At 40.6% G+C, this 14,107-nt stretch overlaps 1 protein-coding gene across 3 annotated transcripts in view; it reads left to right on the forward strand.

The window, feature by feature from the left end:
* Positions 1-14,107, forward strand: part of WDFY3 (WD repeat and FYVE domain containing 3) — a 171,601-nt gene that overhangs the window by 26,119 nt on the left and 131,375 nt on the right. For 2 of the 3 annotated variants that reach the window (XM_061440880.1, XM_061480382.1), the window contains one exon: positions 9,536-9,630. The exons of the other annotated variant lie outside the window; for it this stretch is intronic. The gene's annotated coding sequence lies outside the window, so the exon portion shown is untranslated. The remainder of the gene's footprint in view (positions 1-9,535; positions 9,631-14,107) is intronic. 3 annotated transcript variants of the gene reach the window in all.

The raw sequence follows: 14,107 nt of genomic DNA on the forward strand, positions 1-14,107 counted from the left end.
GGAATACCTGGACGCTTGCTGCACAGCACGCTGCCTAAAACCCAGGGCAGGGAGACTGGTGGGAAATGTGTGCAGCCTGGCTCGCCAGTTACTTGGAGGGCTACTTCCTCTTTGCCTGCTGCCCGAATTTTCCTTTCAGTCACACACACCGAGTGAGTGGCTTGGTGCTCTGCATGTTGTGAAGCCTTGTTCTAAGCTTTTGGCTGGAGGACACTGTTGAGAAGGTATGTGTAGACTAGACCTGCTGGCCAGAAAGCATAGCTTCCTCTTCATTATCTGTGGGGTAATCTCCTGATGTTGCAGATGGACAAAAACACAGATTCACAGATGCAACTTTTTGCAAGGCTGGCTCTTGCCCTTATGAAAATGTTAGCTGAAGTACAAAACCATGAAAAAAGCTGTGCTGTTGTCAAAGGCAGCTCACCAGGCCAGTACCCTGGAACTGACTCCAGGTAGGACCACTAAAATGTCGCCATGCCCTTGTTAAGGAATGATTCTTAGTGCAGGTCAAAATGTTGCCCGCACACTGGGGTTCTGCAGAAAAGCTTGTCACAGGACTCAATGTACTGCAGAACTTGGCATCTGAAATGGCTCTTGAGGAACCTGCTTGGATCTTCTAGGGCTGGAGGTGAGTCAAATACGAAAGATTCTGCTAGTCAGGAGGTCTGTATGCTTGGGAAGGCCTGTCCTTTGCCCAATATATCCTATAGTATGTCTGCTTTCTGTTCTTTTCCTCCTGTTTTTCATTCACTGCAGACTTAATAACTGTTACTCTGGCCCCTAAGCAGACACCCAGGGAGAAAATTGTGTCCACTGGTGGAAAGGTTACCTTCCCTGTTGTAAAGCAGTGGAATAGGCAGGAAGCTGAAGGCTGTTGAACAGAATTAAAAGCATCCATACAGTTCAGAGATTTGGGAAAGCAGAGCAGTAAGTCAACTGACTTTGCACTTTAAATGTTAAGAGTGGGATGCTGATATTAAGACTCACTATATATGTGACAGTGGGGAAAAGAATCTCTCCAGATCTCTCTGGTTGGAAGACACCTCAGCAGGCCTATAGTCCAAACTCCTGCTCACAGCCAGACCAGTTGTGAGATGGGACCAAGTTGCACTGGGCTTGATCCTGTCATGTCTTGAAAACCTCCATGGCTGGAGACAGCACAGCCTCTTTGGGCCCTATTCCAAGTGCCGCTCTGTCCTCAATAGGGGTAAAAAAGCTTCTCTCTATATGCAGTCTGAACTTCTCTTTTATCAGTGTATGGCTGTTGTTTCTCATCCTCCTGTCATGCAGTGCTATGAAAAGGCTGGCTTCATCTTTGGTTTGCCAATAGCCTGTGGCGCCTTTTAATATAGGTCAGCCTTCAGCCCTTGTTAGGAAACTGTAACTTTGTGCTTAATTAAAGTAGATACAAATGAATAGGAGCTTGGAATTAATGGCAGGGATAGCATAGTGATATATTGATCACATTATGCAATATAACGTAAGTGAGTGTAGCTATATTGAGCAAGCTAGCATGTAGATACTAATTAAGAGGGAAAAATCTTTACTTTTCAGTGTATTATTTGGAACAATTTACACACTTAATAAAAGAAACAAATAACTGTCTCCCCCCTGCCGAGGCAGTTGGACATAGTACTTAAAATTGTGTTGCAAGCCTCCAAATAACATCAAGGTAGCAGATCTGTTCTTAGGAGTGCCAGAGCATCTGTTCTCCAGGGATGCAGCTGACCTTTGGATTTCAGAATTTTAGATACCAGTGATTTAGATAATCAGGGTTTGTCTCTGTATCCAGAGAGTTTTATTAATTCCTGTGGTGAGCTAAAGGACTAGCAAGGCATTAGCTTCCCGAAATAATCAGAGAATTCTAGTTTTTGTTTCCAACTTAATGAAGTAAAATGTTGCATGTGTTCATGATGGTTTATTTTCTTCTTCCATAAATGGAATAATAGCTTGTATTAATAAGACAGACTCACTATTTGAATGTGGTTTAGACTGATCTGAGTAAGGGCCCTGTCTTTTTGTATTTGATCAACTTACAAAGTATGTATGTGGTCACTCATCTTTGGTTTAGAAGAGATGACCACTGTAGAAAGCTTGACTATCCTTATCATTTTGGAGGTGCACAGGGATAAAATAAGAGGCACTGGACACAAGCAGCAACAAGGTAAATTACAGCTAGGATGAAAATTCACACCATGAAGGTAGTCAAACACTGGAGCTGGTATCTCAAAGAAGTAATGTGATTTATACCTTTGCACATGCTCAGAATTCACCTAGCTCTGAGCAACCTGATGAAGCTGACCCTGTGCTGAGCAAAGGTTAGGCCATGCAACCTTCATAGATACCTTCCAGCCTATATCATTCTGTACTTAACATGTATACAACATCCAGTATTTCTGTGACAAGAATCATAGTGCTATACCATTAAGACCCAATTGCTTAATTTGAAAACCTCTATGTAAAAAAATAATGCTTCTTATCAAGCAATTTAATTCATGAATTTTTTTGTCATAGGTGATCTGCAAGTCAGCACATCTATGTAGGAAGCATCTTGAGTTTAATGCTGACAGATTGTGATTTATTTCTACAAGAAGCGCTCTTTTTTGCTGTTAAGAGCAGAAGACTGTTTATGTGTGATTGTGGATTAATGCACCTGAATATTCTGAAGACAACTTGAAATAAATTTTACTAATCTATTTAAATGTGCATGGTTATGATGGTTCATTTGGAGGGGGAATTAGCATTTATTTCCATTTGGAGCATCAACTTATAACAGTAGATATTATCAAAGCATGCAAATTTAATTAGGAAGTAATTAAAGAGCGAAGTAACATCAAGCATGTGTGACAATTTTCTTGTTCCTTTTTCAGTCTGATTTTGGCCTTTATTTCACATAAATGCACAGTTTATGGAGCACTTCTTTTTTCCAGTGATATAGAGATCAGGGGTTGTGTTGAGTCTTCCTGACTCTTACAAATGACTGCAGTAACACTGAAGTAAGACTTGGGCTTTCCAACAAAGCTTGCCTGAAGTAAATGAAACTGGATTTATTTCCTTGACTTTCATTGTCTTGCTTTAGAAGACAAGGAAACAACATTTAGAAGACAACAACAACGACTCAAGGTGTTGCTGGTGTTAAACTTTCCTCGCTTTTAAGTTCTATCCAATGTTGAATTGTTGAAGTTTTTTTTTGGTGTTCTGCCTCTCTGAGTACAGGATGCTTCTGAACAATATGTGAATGCAGCTGCAGCTTGAACAGTTTCTCTAGAGTGGTCTCCTTTTTATTGTTCTTTTATTTGCCTAGCTGGCACTTATCAAAGCACTGGAATGATATATATGCAGTGTTGAGAAGAATCTGTCTGAAATGCAGCGCATTAAAGACTAGAATGTTTAAGAGGGGACTATTGTCTGAAGGGCATAGGAGTGCTGGTGCCTGAGAAATCATCTGCCCAGGGTTCTGTAGTTTGGTTGCTTTCAGATCTCCGATGACTTAAGTGGAAAAGAGCAATGTTTAAAAGAGTTGTATCTAGTAAGGTAGGTGTAAAGATCTGTCATTATGACCCCTTTTGTGGAGGTTCTCCCCTTTGGTGTTGAGTGTGAAATCTCAAAATGTATCTACATCTTGAGAGTGGTGTAGGAAGTTGACATGTCTCACACAGGGGGATAGCTTCCACTTTCCTTCTCCATTCTCTCTTCCTCCCTCCCTCCTCCCCCTCTCTCCCCCCCCCCCCCCCCCCCCCCTTGTTTGGAGTATAAGCTAAAGAATTCACAGTGATTTAGAGGTTTCATCTGGTTAAAATAATTATCTGATTTTACATGCATTTCTGGAGCCTGGAAACAGGACATCATCAGTGCAGAACTTACGATTTCTTAAATAGTCATAAAGCAGAGACATTTGTAATTAAGATCACTACATATAATATATTCCCCCTCCACCTCCAGAGAGTTGTGTTTAAGTTGAGGTGGTGTTTCCTCTCTGCTCCCCACTGGTATCATCCTTCTAATGTTGCTTTTCAAGCTGTGTAACACTTTCTTTTGGGGATGGCAAGAACAGAGTTATGGATGGTCATGTTCTGTTTTAGGTTGAAGATGGATGGAGTAATGGTGAAAATTTTTTAAGCAGTCTGTGATGACAGGTGTTGTTAGACTTGTGTGTGTAATTTTTGGTGTTTTCTACTGTAAACCTCTAGGATTGATCTATGAGGAGGTGAAGTGTGTGTCTTATTATTTCCTTTGTCGTCTTTCTTGAGCATGAGGAGGTTAATGGAGTCTTCACTTGGAAGTATGACGTGAATGAAGTTGGATTTAAAAACAAAACACAAAGGAATCCAATATTACTTGGGATTAGAAAAAAGCACCAGGTTGCTGGAGTTGTGAACTTTACTGAAGAAAACAGATGTAGTAGCTTTTCTTGTCCCTGCATTCAGGTTTATAATGCTAGAACTTGGTTTAGCAGAAGTAGTGAACAAGAAATGGTAAAGAAAGAGGGTTTTGAAGGAAGTCAAACCTGTTTGGTTTGGGACTTTTGTTTGATTTGGGTTTTTTTTTCCCCACAAATGAGGCTGACCTTTCTGTGGGCTTTTCAGGTTGTCTTCTTTATCAGAGAGAATCTCTTTCCACCTGATCCTGATATTAAAATATCTGCACATACTTAGACAAGGTGTTATCCCCATTTGCGTTCCTTCTTTCAAATTCTGTGTACAGCATAAATACATTGCTACCCAACCTTTTTTTCATCATTGAAGACAGCTTGAATTAAGATACCAGCTCCTGCTGGTATGTGGTACTGACCTCTTGCCACATCTGTCCTTCATAGTGCACCAGTGATCTATAGAACGTGTGCTAAGCACACATCTTTACTAGAAGAGGTAGAAATTGGGCTTGGTCACATAATCATAGAATCATAGAAACGTTAGGGTTGGAAAGGACCTTAAGATCATCTAGTTCCAACCCCCCTGCCATGGGCAGGGACACCTCACACTAAACCATCTCACCCAAAGCTCTGTCTGACCTGGGCTTGAGCACTGCCAGGGATGGAGCATTCACAACCTCCCTGAGCAACCCATTCCAGTGCCTCACCACCCTCACAGTAAATAACTTCTTCCTTATATTCAGTCTAAACTTCCCCTGTTTAAGTTTTAACCCGTTACCCCTTGTCCTATCACTACAGTCCCTGATGAAGTGGCCCTCCCCAGCATCCCTATAGCCCCCCTTCAGATACTGGAAAGCTGCTATGAGGTCTCCACACAGCCTTCTCTTCTCCAGGCTGAACAGCCCCAACTTTCTCAGCCTATCTTCATACGGGAGGTGCTCCAGTCCCCTGATCATCCTCGTGGCCTCCTCTGGACTTGTTCCAACAGTTCCATGTCCTTTTTGTGTTGAAGACACCAGAACTGCACACAATACTCCAGGTGAGGTCTCACAAGAGCAGAGTAGAGGGGCAGGATCACCTCCTTTGACCTGCTGGTCATGCTCCTTTTGATGCAGCCCAGGATACGGTTGGCTTTATGGGCTGCCAGAGCACACTGCTGGCTCGTTCATTTTCTCATTGACTAATACCCCCAAGTCCTTCTCCGCAGGGCTGCTCTGAATCTCTTCTCTGCCCAACCTGTAGCTGTGTCTGGGATTGCTCTGACCCAGCTGCAGTGTTTGTGATGTTTATGATTTTTATGCCAGTGTTTATGATCCCTTTGATTTCTTTCAGTGAGAAGCAGGATTTTATTTCTTTCAGGCTGAAGGACTAGCACTCAGTTACTCTAATTCCTAGCAACAAGTGTTTTGAGCTTCAACATGAATGCCTTGTTCAGCTCCCATTGATGTGCATTTTGTTTGTATGTAGTGTCTTTCTTAATTTCTCTCTGATATAACGTATGAATTTTTTGTAATTTTGCAAAACACAGACACAGCTAGGAAAATGGCTGGTTAGGTCTGAACAGGTTTCTGTTGAATATCTATTTTGTGAAGCACAGAAGAAACCTGATGCAATTTTAGGGCTTTCATTTTTTTATTGATGGCATAAGTATGGTATGTGTAAACTTGATAAGCTTAGTTTATACACAGAGGAATACTTGCATAATATTTTAAACAAGGGGAGCGCAGTTAAGTTGACAGTCTACGTAACATTAGTATTTCTTTTTCTGAAATGAGATGTATAAAAACATGGATTTTATGGTGTTACTTTATCGAATTGCTTCTTTACAGGAACCAAGTGGTTTATGATTGCTGAGATTTGTTATTCAGCACTTTTTGTAGAATGTCTGGTGAGGGTAGCAGTCAAATTCCATTTGATTTGTTAAGCTCTAGAAACAGTGCCTAAAATACTCAGTCAAAATAGAGACCGAACTAAAACTTCTGGAATGCCTGTTGGGATGCAGAAGTGCTAATGCTTTATGTCACAGCAAGCAAATTATTTAAATGACAAGGACGAAGAAGTAATGACAGCTAAGATAAATTATTCAAATCATACGTATTACTAGGTAATTAATTTAATAATACATATTATTAGAAATTGATTTAAACTTACCAGTTCTGAAGAAGAATGTTTGGATAAGCAGTAGTCCAAGTTTATCTTTACAAAAATATGGTTGTAATAATAAAAAAAAGCTTTTATTATAAAACATATTCTGACCCAGTATATTTAGCAGTTAAAAGCTTTTATTCATCTGATGGGAAAATAGTTTTTACTCTTATGGAATTATTACAGGCAACTCTTCAAGAAATGCCTGTAGACTGGGACTTGTCTGGGAAAGAAAATGTCTTCTGAACTTGATAGTAACTACTGTGAACTGTCACTGATGGTTTTATTGGTCATGCTCAAGCTGGCCACCCTGATATTATGTTTTGAAAAAATAGTTGCAAATGATATGTTCTAACTCTTTGAAACAAAGTAAGCCCTTCAGTGCCGCTGGGAGCTTTAGGTAAGCCATGAGTGGAGGTGGTTTTGGTGACTGAAACTTGTTTTTTGCATGACTCTTGATTTCTGGAAAATAGTAGATGTGGCTGCAGCCAGAGTTCACCAATGGGTCATGAAACAAAGTGACTCAGAGCTGGGAGCCAGAAGTGTGACTTCTCAGTTGTGCTGGCGTCTGCTGAATCACATACTACCTCTGTATATCAGTGCAGATGGATGAGAAATTGGGAAGGTATTTGTTCTGCACAGCAAGTGGAAACATGGCAACTCTTTGTTACTTGTCATTTACTTGTTCATGAGGTCATTTGATCCTTGATGTGCTTTTGAAATAGTCATGAAAAGGCACATAATATGAAATCGGTAGTTTGTTTTTTTTGCTGTGCCTCTTTTCCGTTATTGGTTTCAGCAGCCTCTGGATAGTGTGGGATCTGCAAATGGGAAAGGCATTGGCAAAAGAGCAAGGTGCTGCATGTCTTCTTGCCGCGTATCTGGAAAGGTGCAGTCTGAGGGTGAGCTGACATTCCCTTCTGCATCCTTTCAGGGGACAGAGATGAGTAGGGATGTAAGGCAGCGCAGCCATGGAGAGTTGTTTATGTGCCTGTGTACCACCAGGAGGTACACTGTCCCTGCGGAGGGTCAGGAACCTAGTTTATGTGGAGAGAGGGTGAATGCCCTAAGAAATCTTCTAGAAAAGGTAAATTTGAGTCTTGATTGTTTGCAAAACTTAAATCTTTTCCTCAAGCATGAAGAGGAAGGGTTTTGTTTTCAGCATTTATTTTTCCCCATGAACAATTGCATGACAATAAGGTGAAAGTGAGGGGAGATGAGATGGCTAGAAGCAGAGTATAAAGGCTTTTCACAGGCATGTCATGTTGAATAAGGCGAGGATACTGTAGGGTGATTCTCTGGGCTTGATGATTCTCCATGGCAGCATGGGTCTGCAATATGTTGCACAGGCCTAGTGTGAACCTGGACTTTGCAGTGGCAAGGAAGTATCTAAGATACTGCATACATCATGGGCATGGATGCAGCGACACACATGAGGTGGCATTCTAGAGTATCTGCTGGTCTGAGTTTGTCTAGTGTATTTTAGTTATGGTAACCACTGCAGATGGGTTGCTGCAGCTGATCTCCTGAGAAAGTAATTGTAAGTGCATGCCTGTGGGTAGGAGAGGTAGGTGAGTTGTAGCAGCAAAGGTGCTGTTGAGAATGCTAGTGGAGTGAGAGCATGAAGTGCCTGAATGGATGGATTCCTCTGGAAATTAAACTCACTAGCTCATCACCCTGCGTAGTGGGAGGCGTTGGTATATTTTCCTAGTTCGTTGCTCAGATGCTTTTATCAATTTCCTAGATTAAAGTAGAAGTATTTCTTCTAAAAGCAGGCTTCATTTAACAGGCAAGGGCCCTTAGTCCTAACAACAAAATGAACACAGTTTAAAAACTCCCGGGAGTCCCAAATTGACTTGCCTTCCCTGTCCTCGGAGTAGCAGAGGTTTTTATGGTAATGATGGATGGAGTTAGAAGCAAACTTCAGCTTTAGCTATTAACACTGAACTCCTGCACTTGCCAGCAAGTTACTTTGTAGTGCATACAACCTTATGCCAAAATGGTATATTGTTACTAAGCGCTGCAACATCTCTCTGAGCAAGTTTGTGGCATTAAGCCCATCTCTCTCACAAAGCCCTTTTCGGGAACCTGAAATTGTGCTCCTTTTATTGACCTCTGTTGATTTCCCCTCCCCCCCCCCCCCCCCCCCCCCCCCCCAATCTTCTCAGCTCCTTTGATGTACAAAATAATAAACCAACAAGCAATGTGAATGGTATTGTAAAGTTTTCCCAGTTGCTTTAGGCATGCCTGTACTGTGTAGTGCACTGCAATGTAGGAACACCTGAACTACTTGCGCTGAATGGGACTGACTGGGAATCAGAAGTAAAATAATATTGTGCTATCTCATGGCTAATTAACCAAGGTGCAGCATTTCACCAAGGTACCTAGTTGTTTGCCAGGTTCAACAGTGCTGGTCCTATTACCTGCCATCTCTCTTGGGCTAGCTGGAGAATCTTGTGATGGATTCATGGAGTTGTGCTGAAGTGAGCTTAGACTCGGTGCCCCTTGTTGGCTTGTGTGTGTCCACTTGCAAATTCTAAGATCAGCATTTTATAACTCTGAAGAAAAAAGAAAAAAAACCCTAGGGGAGAGGCCAAGGGAAAGCTGGGCATGTTCAGTAGCTTCACAGTTGCTAAGCTGCATTAGGGTCAATGGAGCTTGGTTCTTATTCCCCTGCTGTAATGATGAGAAATCACCTAGTTTCTTGGAGGGATGCTCTTGGTGATCACAAGCTGTCAGTGCATTAATTACTGGGTTTGCACTTCATAGTAACTCTTTTAGCGGTTCCTGTGCTCTCAGTAAGTATGATTTAATTGGAAAGATAACTTCTATTTCTAATATCAATTTCCAGTTTGCTACAGCTCCTTTTCCAGGAGCTATTTAAAAGATTTCTTAGGTTTGTGAAAGTCCAGTTTTCATATGAATGACTCTCTTGTCTCTCTTGTATTTCAAAATGGCAAAGCTCTGATTTTATTGTCACATTTGTATTCTAATATTTTTCCCTTTTCCTTTACTTAGTGAAAGAACAACTTTGGTGTTGAAGAGAAACCTCGGAAAGGAATGGGCCCTGTTCTCTTGAAGCTGTTTGCCCTGATCCCAGGAATGCTGTAGAGGTTGGTGAAGTGGATGTTTAAGAGCTTTTGTAGAAATTGCCTTTTGAAATGTAATTGGCACACTTTTCAATAAATTCTGTGTAAAGCAGTTCATTTGCTTGTCATAGAAAGAGAGTTAATTCAGGCACTACTAGAACACATTCAGTTTCAAATTGCTCTACCCAAACAAAATCTAGGGTCTTGTTTACCTGTGTAGATGCTGTAGAAATACATAGCTGGGTGGTCACAGAAAGCTGTGTGTTGTGATTCGTGCACACAGTCAAGCTGCATTAAGCTTGGAGGTTTTAATTGATAACTTAAAAAAAAAAAAAAAAGGTGAGACTGATCATAATACATGAGATCATAATGCATGATTATTTTTCAAGTTTTTCAAGTCTCTCATTTTTACTTTGAGAGTAGAATACCCCTGCTCTTCAGTAGAATGACAGGTGGGTTAGAAGTCCGTTTGCACAAAGGTGATGTTATCTCTACTTTTGCCTCGAGTAACTTGTATTTTGGTTTTATCTCCTAGTTTCTTTGGATTATGTACAGTCTGGGTACACTGCTTGCGGTGTTTTTCCGCCATAGCTGTATAGTCCTGCTACAAATATTATGGCCTGCAAGAGGAAGCCTCTTGCAAGTAGAATAGTCAATCTAGTTTACTTTCACATTTTTAGTAAAAAATCCTGAAGAGGATTAAGTGGATTTATCACGCAATAGAGTTCTTAACTAATGAAGTAAAAAACCTTTTATAATTATCAAATTCAGTAGTGCTTTGTTTCACTGATGAAAAATGAATGTAGCAAGTAAAATTTGATGTGAAGGGTTTGGGGGAGAGGAGGAGGTAGGAATGTTGAAGTGCTCTTAAGCAAAGAAGAGAATTTCCGTAGGAGCAGTTGAGTTAATCTAAAATCTGTCTGCTTACTGTAAAGAATATTTAGTCGGTGGTAGATTACTTTAAAAGCATAGATACATGTGGTGTGGCTATGAAAGAGTAATGTCCAAGCTTTTCTATGAAACCTTCTAACATATAGACTTTTTTTGAGCAAAAAGGGGGAAAAAGAAACACAGTGGAAAAAGTGCTGCAGGACATTACAGACACAGAAAGTGAAGAGGTGATCCAGTGGAACCCATTAGTACGAGGCAATGCTAGTGGGCATTGCTCTCTGAAGTGTGTATAGCATAACAGCTTTTCATGTAAGTGATGCCATTTCTTATGGAGAGCTTTAGTTATTAATATGTTCTCACCATCTTTTTATCTTATCTGATATAAAACTGAGAGTTGTAAAATCTTCAAGGGGAGGTATCATTTTTAATTGAACAAAAGCACACAGAAAGACAAAGTCTTCCCAAAGCATATCCTTCCATATGAAATCTGCATTCCAGCACCAGTGCTTTCATTGTAGCGCTGTGCTGCTTCTTTAGTCTCCAGCATTTTATTCATTAATGGGGAAAAAAAAAGAAAAAAATTGTCCACAAGAGGCTCTGGCAGAAATACTCTTTCTCTCCCCCTTCCTCCTCAAATAGACAATACCTTGTTCCCTTCAGCCTATTGTGTTTAGTGTGTTTTGGTTTTTTTTTAATATATTCTACTTTATGGAGAATAAAAAAAAAGATGAAAGGATAATCTCCTCTCTTGTTAGTCTCCCTCTTGACTTAGTGTACAAGTGGTTAGTTTCAAGCAGACTGTTGAATGCAGACTGTTTTGTGAATCTGTGAAGACTGCCTTATTAGTATCATGACCTGCTGTTCAGATATTTCCATAGGAAATACTTCCTTGGCACTCTGTGCATCCTGTTCTTCCAGTTCTGAGGACATGCAAGAACTGGCAGAGCTTATTAGCTTGGGTTTAGTGCTGCTGTGGTTATATACCTTTCAGACGTGAGCTTGCTATGTTTGATTTGGTTGGGCTGTCCATGGGGCCACGATAAGTTTTTCTCCATCTGTGGCATGACTTACCTCCAGCTACATGGATAACAGTGAAAGTAGTGATCCAGTTCATAAACACACAGAAGAAAATGAGGTAAGGGAAGACACCCAACAAAGATGAATTTTCCAGGGAAAAAATTATGTCAAGCTGATTAGTTTGTTCCCTTGACAGATGAATTGGATTATTGCATAAGGGAGGGAAGGGATAGAAGTGATACAACTTGAAGCGTATAAAGTTTTAAAGTATATTCTTTTGAATGTAATACATATAGTGAGATATATATATTTAATGGGATCTTACTTAAATCACTTGCTGCAGGAGTGAAATTTATTAAAAATGGTTTGGTGAAGCAGTTAACAGGGATTCAGGATCGCTTGGAAAGGCATTTGACGTAAGCTTCTTTTACTAGCTTGCTGTACCTGGATTTGTCAATAACAGCATTGGTGGTTTAGATGGTGGAGTGGAGTCTACCTACAAAATGTGTAGGTGATGTCAGTTTGGGAGTAGACAGTATGTGCACCACAAGGGGTTTATATTAAGGTGTTTGACTTTGTAATTGGGATAAGCTAAGTGGCTGTGTTTGTGTTCATTCGAGCTGACTCACCCAATGTTTATTCATTATACCACAGTAGTTGAGTGTATATATCCTAAGTATGTTGAGATTATTGAGTTAGATGGCCTCTTCCAACACTCTCTTTTGTTTGTGGTACTTTTCTATGCTTTAGTAAAATCACAACACTGAAACCTAGTACTTGAATGGAAGTGGTTGTTACCTTAAAAAATGATGTATCTGGATTTGAGATCTTGGGGCACCACTGAAATAAACATTTGCAAGGGAAGCAACACTCTTGGAAAGTCCCAGGTTATACGTCTTGTGCTGGAGGGGAGCAGAAGATTAGGCTCTGTGGAATAGGCAGCTGCTCTTGCAGGCATCTAGCAAGTGCCACCTCTCCACCTTTCCACTGGTGGCATAACAGATTCAGTTAGGCACCTAGCACCAGAAGTGCTTCCCTCTGTTTTATCTCTGTAATGCAGCTAAAGTGGCTTGTCTGGACTCTGAAAGCAGGCTGCTCTTGCGGCCTCTCTTCTCTTTTTGCATTTCTGTGTGCATATATGCTATTGTCTGAGTGGCTGTTCAAGGTTCAGGAAGGAGGGATGGGTGAGGGGAAGCAGTGCTTGAGGTGTTTGTGATGTGGATTATTGTTTGGCTTGTTGAAGACATACATGAGGAAAAAAATAACTTTTGTATCTTTTTTTGCTAGGTTGCTGGAGGAGTTACCAGTGCTTTCCCATAGCACCTCAAGCCTTTTTCCATGCAGGATTTGCCCTAATGTTTGTTTATGTAGCTTGACACAGAAAGAAAATATATAACTATGGAGGAGGGGCCATATTTTTTAAGAGCTTTTGTAAAATAAGATATGAAATGTGGAAATAATCATCATCTGGGATAATGCTAGAGAAGTCTGACATACTGCTTTGTTTTAAGCTCCCTGTGATAGAAAGGGATGTTTGCGTGCTGTGCTTTTGCATATACAATGCACTTCCCATAGTTGTCAGGTTATCATGAAAGATTAATGTGATGGTTCCTTTAGAAGTAAGCAGTAATATTTTACACTAAGTCAATAAATATTGCTGATGATAGGATAGCTCTTGGAACTCCTTTTGATGTGTTCCTGTCTACTGGTGATGCCATAGTCTCTTATGGATATGAAACATAGCAAGGGAAAATAATATCTCTGTTGAGGTTAATTCTGTGGAGATGCTGCTCTCTGGGTCTGAAATCCTTACTGCTGTTTTCCTGATTTCTTCGAGTATGGCTGTCACTCTTTGGTATCCTAGCAAATGTTTTTGTAGCAAACGTACAAATTACGTTGCTAAAAGGTACATCTCAGCAGCAGAGACCTGATGCACCTGTGGTGTAATTTGAATAGCAAGAATGTTGTGAATGTTTTCTGCACCATCTTATGTCTCAGATAGAGGGTACTGGAAGAACTACTACTGGGAAGTGATAGTCTCTGAAAGGCAAGCTGTAGGCAGTCTCTTGGAAAGACTGTAGGTCCCATCAATTCAAACAAACTGGAGGCACAGTAAAACCTAGTTTTGGAGCTTTCTCTTGGTGATTATAGCTTTGAAAAACTGCCTGGGAGAAATTTCAAAGCCATGTTCCTGTGGATACAGGAATAACAGTTCAAAGTGCTGGAAGATGAAGCTGATGTGCAGCAATTTCTGTAAGTGCAGAAATGGAGAAGTGAGTTGCCATCTGGCTGTATTGCAGCAAGGGTTTGTTAGAAACACTGCTTGTGCTTTAGTATTGCTAAAAAGTGACCTTAAAAAAAAGACAAAAGTCACCCCTGTAATACCCGCATGAGAGAAGTACTAGCAAGAGGCTACTATGCTTTGCTTCATGGTTCAGGATGATGAAACTTTTTCCTAAGGTAGAGATTGATATCTTACTACGTCTTCTACTTATTCTTCTAATATGGAGGCCTTGCATAAATATTCCCTCTAATAAGGAATGTATAGCTACTGTGAAAGGCCCTGTACCTGACACCAAAGTGCATCTTTGCC

The sequence above is a fragment of the Pezoporus flaviventris genome, unplaced genomic scaffold (assembly GCF_033815535.1).
Source record: "Pezoporus flaviventris isolate CSIRO_AGI_PZ_B2104156 unplaced genomic scaffold, CSIRO_AGI_Pfla_v1 ptg000002l, whole genome shotgun sequence".
Lineage (NCBI taxonomy): Eukaryota > Metazoa > Chordata > Aves > Psittaciformes > Psittacidae > Pezoporus > Pezoporus flaviventris.